Here is an 8,048-nt window from a genome sequence, read left to right as displayed (position 1 = left end):
ACACGCCCCCATCGATTAATAATAATCGCTTACTGTCACAAGTCTGCTTCAAGGAAGTTACTGTGAAAAGCCCCTAGTCGCCACATTCCGGCGCCTGTTCGGGGAGGCCGGTACGGGAATCGAACACCGCGCTGCTGGCCTTGTTCTGCATTACAAGCCAGCTATTTAGCCCACTGTGCTAAAGATTGGCGAGACGCATGCCGTTTGTCCCATGTTGAGAATTCGCCGGGCAAAGCAAAGTGGGACTGAGGCCTCACCGATTGGCCACGATCCTATTGAGTGGCGGAGTGGGTTCGAGGGGCCGAATGGCCCCAGTTCGGAAGTAAACGCCTTCCCATCTCTACGTTTCTGAGTTCTCTCAATGTGCACATTTGGATGCTTCGCACAAGGACACAGGAAGAGTAACAGATGGAGGATTGCAAAAGAGATATTTCCACTTTGGACACAGAGGCCTGGCTCTCACAGTCGATGTTGTGAACAATCGGCACGCTCCTCACTTCACGTCAGTCAAACCAGTCGGAAAAAGTACGAGTAGCACAAGTGGCTAGCACTGTGGCCCCACAGCGCCAGGGTCCCAGGTTCGATTCCCCGCTGGGTCACTGTCTGTGCGGAGTCTGCACGTCCTCCCCGTGTCTGCGTGGGTTTCCTCCGGGTGCTCCGGTTTCCTCCCACAGCCCAAAGACGTGCAGGTTGGGGGGATTGGCCGTGATAAATTGCCCTTAGTGGCCAAAAAGGTTAGGAGGGGTTATTGGGTTACGGGGATAGGGTGGAAGTGAGGGCTTAAGTGGGTCGGTGCAGAGTCGATGGGCCAAATGGCCTCCTTCTGCACTGTATGTTCTATGTTCTGCACTGTGAAGATTCTGCCGTGGGATCCTTTCCCTTTACCTGAGAGACCGCTGATGCGGGGGGGAGGTGGGGGGGGGGGGGCTGTTGGGACTTGAACTTGTGAGCTCCCAGTGCAAGGGTGCCTGAGATCAAAACATTCACCCATCAATCGACCGCAGGATCAGGTCAACTGGCCACCTATCTCATTGTGCCCGCGTGCGATCCTGCTGGGTGCAAATTGGTTGCCCGCCTCCCGCAGCAGGGAAAGTGGACCACAGGAGGCGAAGGTCAACCTGCGGTCGCGAGACGCCCGATTATGAATCCTGCTGCTTTCTTCCAAAGAGCAGGCAAGCGGCCAACAGAATGAGGCACAGGGGAAGGGGGAGGAGGAATTCGCAAAGCTGGAGGGCAAAATTGAAATTGCTGAGAAAAAGGGCTTCTACGTGGTGAGGCACAAACGCCTGCACACTGACCGCCACAGGCAGTGACCTGTGACAGTGACTGGAGTGTCCCAAACACAACAATGGTCACCGGGCAGCCTTTCCAACGTCAGCGTGGAGGCAGTTGATTCTCTCTTGTCTCGCTTTGCTCAGCGGAGGTTCCTTTTCCTTGTTTTCCGTCTGAAGTCACTGCTTGGCTCAGTGGGAGACTTGGACATTGGTCAAGTCGAACATTTCTGAAGCGAGATTAATGGATCCAAGGCAGCTGTGCCTTCTCTTCTTGCTGTGTCTCCCGATATATATATTTTTTGCTCTCATTCCTCTTGGCTCAGCGTTTGTGTTGGCGACTTGGTCACCGCTTGCTCTGTGTTTCTGCTACGTGACAACATTCACGCCTCAGTACAGCATCTGGCGATCCCGTTTTCTGGTCGCTCGCAGCGCGGAGGCAGTTCCGAGCCAGTTCCTTCGCACTGGTTGACAGTACCTTGTCACCTCTCCCGATCTCCCCAAAGCTCTTAACAACCCGTCAAAGTCATATTAACCCTTACCAACTTTTACAGATGCACCATAGAAAGCATCCTATCTGGCTGCATCACAGCCTGGTATGGCAACTGCTCGGCCCAGGACCGCGAGAAACTTCAGAGAGCCGTGAACACCGCCCAGTCCATCACACGAACCTGCCTCCCATCCATTGACTCCGTCTACACCTCCCGCTGCCTGGGGAAAGCGGGCAGCATAATCAAAGACCCCTCCCACCCGGCTTACTCACTCTTCCAACTTCTTCCATCGGGCAGGAGATACAGAAGTCTGAGAACACGCACGAACAGACTCAAAAACAGCTTCTTCCCCACTGTCACCAGACTCCTAAATGACCCTCTTATGGACTGATTTCATTAACACTACACCCTGTATGCTTCATCCGATGCCGGTGTTTATGTAGTTACATTGTGTACCTTGTGTTGCCCTATTATGTATTTTCTTTTATTCCCTTTTCTTCCCATGTACTTAATGATCTGTTGAGCTGCTCGCAGAAAAATAATCACCTCGGTACACGTGACAATAAACAAAATCCAGAGTCATTAAATGTGAATTAAATACTAATAATAATTGCTTATTGGCACAAGTAGGCTTCAGTGAAGTTACTGTGAAAAGCCCCTTGTGAAAGGCCATTGACCGAGGACTGAAGGGAGATGAGGGGACAGTTGGTCTTTCATGCTCGCTGCTGTGCATTCACAGGGTGAGAGCTTCGCTGGCCAGGCCAGCATTTATTGGCCATCCCTAATTGCCCCTTCAGAAGGTGGTGGTGAGCTGCCGCCTTGAACCGCTGCAGTCCCTGTGGAGTAGGTGCGGCCACTGTGCTGCTAGGGATGGAGGCTTTCGACCCAGCGGCGGTGAAGGAACGGCCGATACATTTCCACGGCGGGCTGGTGTCAGGGGCCTCCAGGTGGTGGCGCTCCCCGTGCTCCTGCTGACCTTGTCCTTCCCGGTGGTTGAGGTGGTTCCGAAGGTGCCGTGGAGGGTCTGGGACAGCCCGCGGTTTATCTGGCATCGTCCTGGGCGGCGGGGCCCACCCACACTGGGCACTGCCCTTGTGTTGCGGTGAGCACGACTCTTGACACCTTCGGTGGGGGTTTGGGAGCGGGGAATGTGGGTGGGCTTGGGAGTGCCTCCAGGAATACTGACTGGAATCCATTGGCGTTTGGGGTGGAGATTTGAAAGGGAATTCTGACGTTCGGTGGGGGAGACGGAGAGAGGATCTTTTAATTGTGGTGCTGTCTGGGCTAAGATAGTCAGTGAGAAATCGGACCAGGAATTGAGGCGGGGTGAGCACGTGCAACTTACTATCACAGGGAATGGTTGAAGCAAAGGGGAAGCTGTATTCCCAAGTGAGGGTAAAGGAATAGGAGGACATGCAGACAAATACAAGTAGGGTTGGAGGAAGCTGGTGTGGAACATGAAGACAGCAGGGACCAGTAGTGCTGAATGGCCTGCTCCGGTCTTTTCAATTCAGTGGAAGACATCATTGGTAACCGGCGCTCCGTGTCTGCCCCTTCCGAAATGGTGCCCTCAATCCTGCCGGCCACCTTCAGTATTTGGGACTGCTCGGCTGGATAACAGGGATCTTGCTCAGCATCAGCAGTGTGAGCCCCAGTGTCCGCTCATTCTGTCCTCCGGCTCCTTCCAGCGGTGGTCTTCTTGGGTTGATTCGGGTCCTTGAGGGGCTGAGGTGGTCAGTGGGTGAGGATGGCGAGGGAAACACCAGTGTCTGTGACCTTGCCAGTTCGAGGGTGGAAAATGTGAAGCCGCATTATTTCTGTCGATAACGGGGGGGGAGCTTGCCCCCATTTGAATAGCTCCCGCACTGGTGTCTGTGGGGTACTTCAGTACTCTGGAATTCTGGCAGCATGGTGTGGTGAAGGGAAGGTCGTGTCTCACTAACTTGATCGAGTTTTTTGAGGAAGCGATAAAGGGGATTGATGCAGGTAGCGCAGTGGATGTTGTCTACATGGACTCCAATAAAACATTTAACAAGGTCCGTCATGGCAAACTGGTATAAAACGTGAAGTCACACAGGATCGGGGTGAGCTGGCAAAATGGATACAGAACTGGCTAGGTCATAGAAGACAGAGTAGCAATGGAAGGGTGATTTTCTGATTGGAGGGCTATGACTACTGGTGTTCCGCAGGGATCAGTGCTGGGACCTTTTCCTGTTTGTAGTATATATAAATGATTTGGAGGAAAATGTAACTGGTCTGATTGGTAAGTTTGCAGACGACACAAAGGTTGGTGGAATTGCGGATAGCGATGAGGACTGTCAGGATACAGCAGAATGTAGATCGGTTGAAGACTTGGGCTGAGAGATGGCAGATGGAGTTTAATCTGGACAAATGTGAGGTAATGCATTTTGGAAGGTCTAAGACAGGTAGGGAATAGACAGTGAATGGTAGAACCCTCAAGAGTATTGAAAGTCAAAGAGATCTAGGTGCACAGGTCCACAGGTCACTGAAAGGGGCAACACAGGTGGAGAAGGTAGTCAAGAAGGCATACGGCATGCTTGCCTTCATTGGCCGGGGCATTGAGTATAAGAATTGGCAAGTCATGTTGCAGCTGTATAGAACCTTAGTTAGGCCACACTTGGAGTATAGTGTTCAATTCTGGTCGCCACACTACCAGAAGGATGTGGAGGCTTTAGAGAGGGTGCAGAAGAGATTTACCAGGATGTTGCCTGGCATGGACGGCATTAGCTATGAGGAAAAGTTGGATAAACTCTGATTGTTTTCACTGGAACGACGGAGGTTGAGGGGAGACCTGATAGAGGTCTACAAAATTATGAGGGGCATAGACAGAGTGGATAGTCAGAGGCTTTTCCCCAGGGTAGAGGGGTCAATTACGAGGGGGCATAGGTTTAAGGTGCGAGGGGCAAGGTTTAGAGGAGATGTATGAGGCAAGTTTTTTACGCAGAGGGTAGTGGGTGCCTGGAACTCGCTGCCGGAGGAGGTGGTGGAAGCAGGGACGATAGGGACATTTACGAGGCATCTTGACAAATACATGAATAGGATGGGAATAGAGCAGTGTTCTTCAAACTCGGGGGCACGGCCCGCGGGTGGGTCGCGGGAGGGTCGCGGAGCCGCTCTTCGTGGCGCTCCCGATCGAGCAAAACCCAGCGCAGCAGCCGGCTTTTAATAACGCCGGCTGCAAGCGGCGTTTAAAATGGCCGTGAACAATGACAAACAATTCAGCCGCATTGCGCAGCACGATCATCGGCGCAGTGCGGCCGCTATTTTTTTAAAACGGTCGCAGCTTTTTGTTTTACAAGTTTGGGGAGTTTTTATTCATTTTTTTTAACAAGTTCGGGGGGGGGGGGTTATTTGATCACATTTTACGGGGAAAATGCAGAACTTTGGACAGATGGAGACTCCATACTTTCCGACACCGGAAGGCGTCACCTTCATCCACCAGGTTCCATTGGAGGAGCGAGCACGAGGGCCAAACGGACCCAAAACCCTTCCCTCCATTTTTGTCAGCAGCAAACAAGGTACGAGAAAATGGTGGGTCGCGCAGGTCGGTAAAAATGGGTCCCCGGAAAAAAGTTTGAAGAACACTGGAATAGAGGGATACAGACCCCGGAAGTGTTGAGGTTTTAGTTTAGAGGGGCAGCATGGTCGGGACAGGCTTGGAGGGCCGAAGGGCCTGTTCCTGTGCTGTACTTTTCTTTGTTCTTTATTCACTCACACACTCTCCCCATTCACAGACTCACACCACTCACACACGGAGTGGTCCCTTTGCAATGGTTGTACGGCCGTGCACACAGGCAGTTTCCAGGGAGTGTTGCCTCCTCCCCAAAGCTCGCCCCTGAAGGGGGGCCGCCTCTTCCTCCGCTGTGACTGGATTCTCTTCCACTCACTGAGCTGTTTGGCCACTAATTGGTCACATTTCCATTCTGGTTTCCTCGATTGACCGGCAGCAGCCTGGCAGGCGGGCAAAGGAGCCTGGTGCTTTCCCCCTCTCGCCATTCCCACATTCCTGTTTGTGGTTTGCCTCGTTGTGGACTGGTATCAGTCGCCGGAGGAGCTGTCAGGTCGGCAGAGAGTCGGGGGGTACCGGCGGGGTTGCCAACTGCGATCGGGGCAGCACGGTGGAGCAGTGGGTTAGCCCTGCAGCCTCACGGCGCCGAGGTCCCAGGTTCGATCCCGGCCCTGGGTCACTGTCCGTGTGGAGTTTGCACATTCTCCCCGTGTCTGCGTGGGTTTCGCCCCCACAGCCCAAAGATGCGCTGGGGAGGTGGATTGGCCACGCTAAATTGCCCCTTAATTGGAATAAAAACATTTTTAAAAAAGTGATTCCAGGTATTCCTGGGGGTTTCACTGTGTGGCTCCCCCCCCCCCCCCTGCAGCCACTGGTTGGCCAACACGCCCATCCCTGTGCCATAACCCTTCCTCTGCCAATTTTAAAGCGGGAAGACTCCATTCCCCAAGTGAGCGATGCTCGACTGACGGGCAAACAGCCTCTTTTTCCACATCTTAAGTTTTTGCATACCTGGTAAAGTAAAGTTACAGAAATAAAGCACTTTAAAAATAAAAAAATGCCTGTATGATTTTTCTCCAGGGAGACTGATCTTCAATTCCTGGAGGTTCTAGGCCGAACCTGGAGGGTTGGCGACCCAGGAAGGCAGGGCATAAAGCATTTCAACTAGCAAATGACGGTGAGGTGTGTGATCCTGAAGGTTGTGTTCACTGAGGGCATCGAGAGAGGGAGCGAGAAGGTGGGTGTGTGGATTTGCGAAGTGGGCTAGCAGGGGGCCTTGTTGGGCTGAATGGCTTCACTTAAAGAGTTGTCGGTGTTTGCCATGCTGTCCAACTCATTGGAACCCCTGCCAACCAATCACAAGTGGATACTTTTTGGGGGGAGGGGTGGGGAAATTGAGGGAATCCCTTTGCTGATTGGCTGCTGCTGCTGGAAGCATGACATCATAGTCCTCTGGACCAATGGGGTGGGCAGGAGGGTAAGTGACAAGAGGGAGGGGGAGGCAAGACCCAGCTGCTGAGCATTGGGCAGTGTGGCGTGGGGGTGGTCGGAATAGCAGTCCTCCTGGTCAGCGGGAGCCCACCTGAGGCAGGGGGCCAAGGCAAGGCAGTCCTCCCTGGGTAAGTACAGGGCAAAAGTTTCACCAGACTTCTGCAACTCCCACAAACTTCTGGGCTGTTTGTGGAGCGGGAGTGGGTGGCGCTGTGTGTGAATGCATCTTGGAATGAGATCCGCACTCTCTGCAAACGGTTCAGACAGAGAGAGGGGGGGTCAGTGCTATCTGCTGTGTGGCAATGTACTTCAGTGTGTGTGTGAATTACTGCTCCATCGCTGGGCTGCTAACTCTGCACAGCGACTCCTCTTCCAACACGAAACTTCTTCAAAAGGTTGTTCCCACTCGAGCTCTGACTCCCAAGGATTGCAAAGGGGGGTGCAAGGGACAGAAGTTTGAGACGGATTTGGAGTTTTTTGTTGTCGCATGCTGCTGGTGACCTGGACTCTGTGACTGGGAGGGGGAATCGGGTTACAACAGAGCCAGGAGGGAGGGGGGGGGGGGGTCAGGAGAAGTGCCTCGCCCCCAGAGAGTGGCGAGGATGTGGAGCTGGCTCCCGAACACACAGGGCGTGGTGCATGTCTGTGGGAAGCTGGGGGGGAGAGAGAAGGGGGGTCAGAAGATAGCAGGGCTGCAAGAGATTGGTCCCACTGACCTGTTTCACCTGAGGAAGGAGCAGCGCTCCGAAAGCTAGTGACATCGAAACAAACCTGTTGGATTTAACCTGGTGTTGTGAGACTTCTGACTGTTTCTCTGTGGTTAAAGTCTGTGTGGGAACAAAGAGGTGAAGTAAAAAAACATTTGACCCAAATTTGTTCTTTGAAACATGACTTCAGCAAAGCGAATCTCGATGCTAAATTGTGGACATTTGCTCTGTCACTTAGTCATCCGGGGGGGGGGGGGGGGGTCCACAGTGGTTGGCACGGCTGCCTCACAGCGTCGGGAACCCGACAATCGATTCTGGCCTCGGGTCACTGTCTGTGCGGAGTCTGTACGTTCTCCCCGTGTCTGCGTGGGTTTCCTCCCCCAGTCCAAAGATGTGCAGCTTAGGTGGGGGTCCAGGGATAGAGGGGGTGCTCTTTTCACAGGGTCGGTGCAGACCGATAGGCCGAATGGCCTCCTGCACTGCAGGGGCTTCTCTGAAGACCAGCGCACTGTCCCTTTGCTTTCCCCTATTTGTCAGATTTCCTGATCTAAACAATGGG

At 53.3% G+C, this 8,048-nt stretch overlaps 1 protein-coding gene across 2 annotated transcripts in view; it reads left to right on the top strand.

Moving 5' to 3' along the window:
* Window positions 1-6,792: 6,792 nt before the first annotated feature.
* LOC140396844 (lysyl oxidase homolog 2-like) overlaps window positions 6,793-8,048 on the top strand; it is a 77,469-nt gene continuing 76,213 nt past the window's right edge. The window contains exon 1 of one of the 2 annotated variants that reach the window (XM_072485614.1): window positions 6,793-6,910. The gene's annotated coding sequence lies outside the window, so the exon portion shown is untranslated. Of the gene's footprint in view, window positions 6,911-7,477; window positions 7,628-8,048 lie in introns of those variants that run through there. The other variant, XM_072485615.1, reaches the window with a different exon arrangement.

The sequence above is a fragment of the Scyliorhinus torazame genome, chromosome 20 (assembly GCF_047496885.1).
Source record: "Scyliorhinus torazame isolate Kashiwa2021f chromosome 20, sScyTor2.1, whole genome shotgun sequence".
NCBI lineage: Eukaryota > Metazoa > Chordata > Chondrichthyes > Carcharhiniformes > Scyliorhinidae > Scyliorhinus > Scyliorhinus torazame.
Note: the sequence above shows the minus strand (reverse complement) of the source record. Positions and strands in the feature narration are given on the sequence as shown.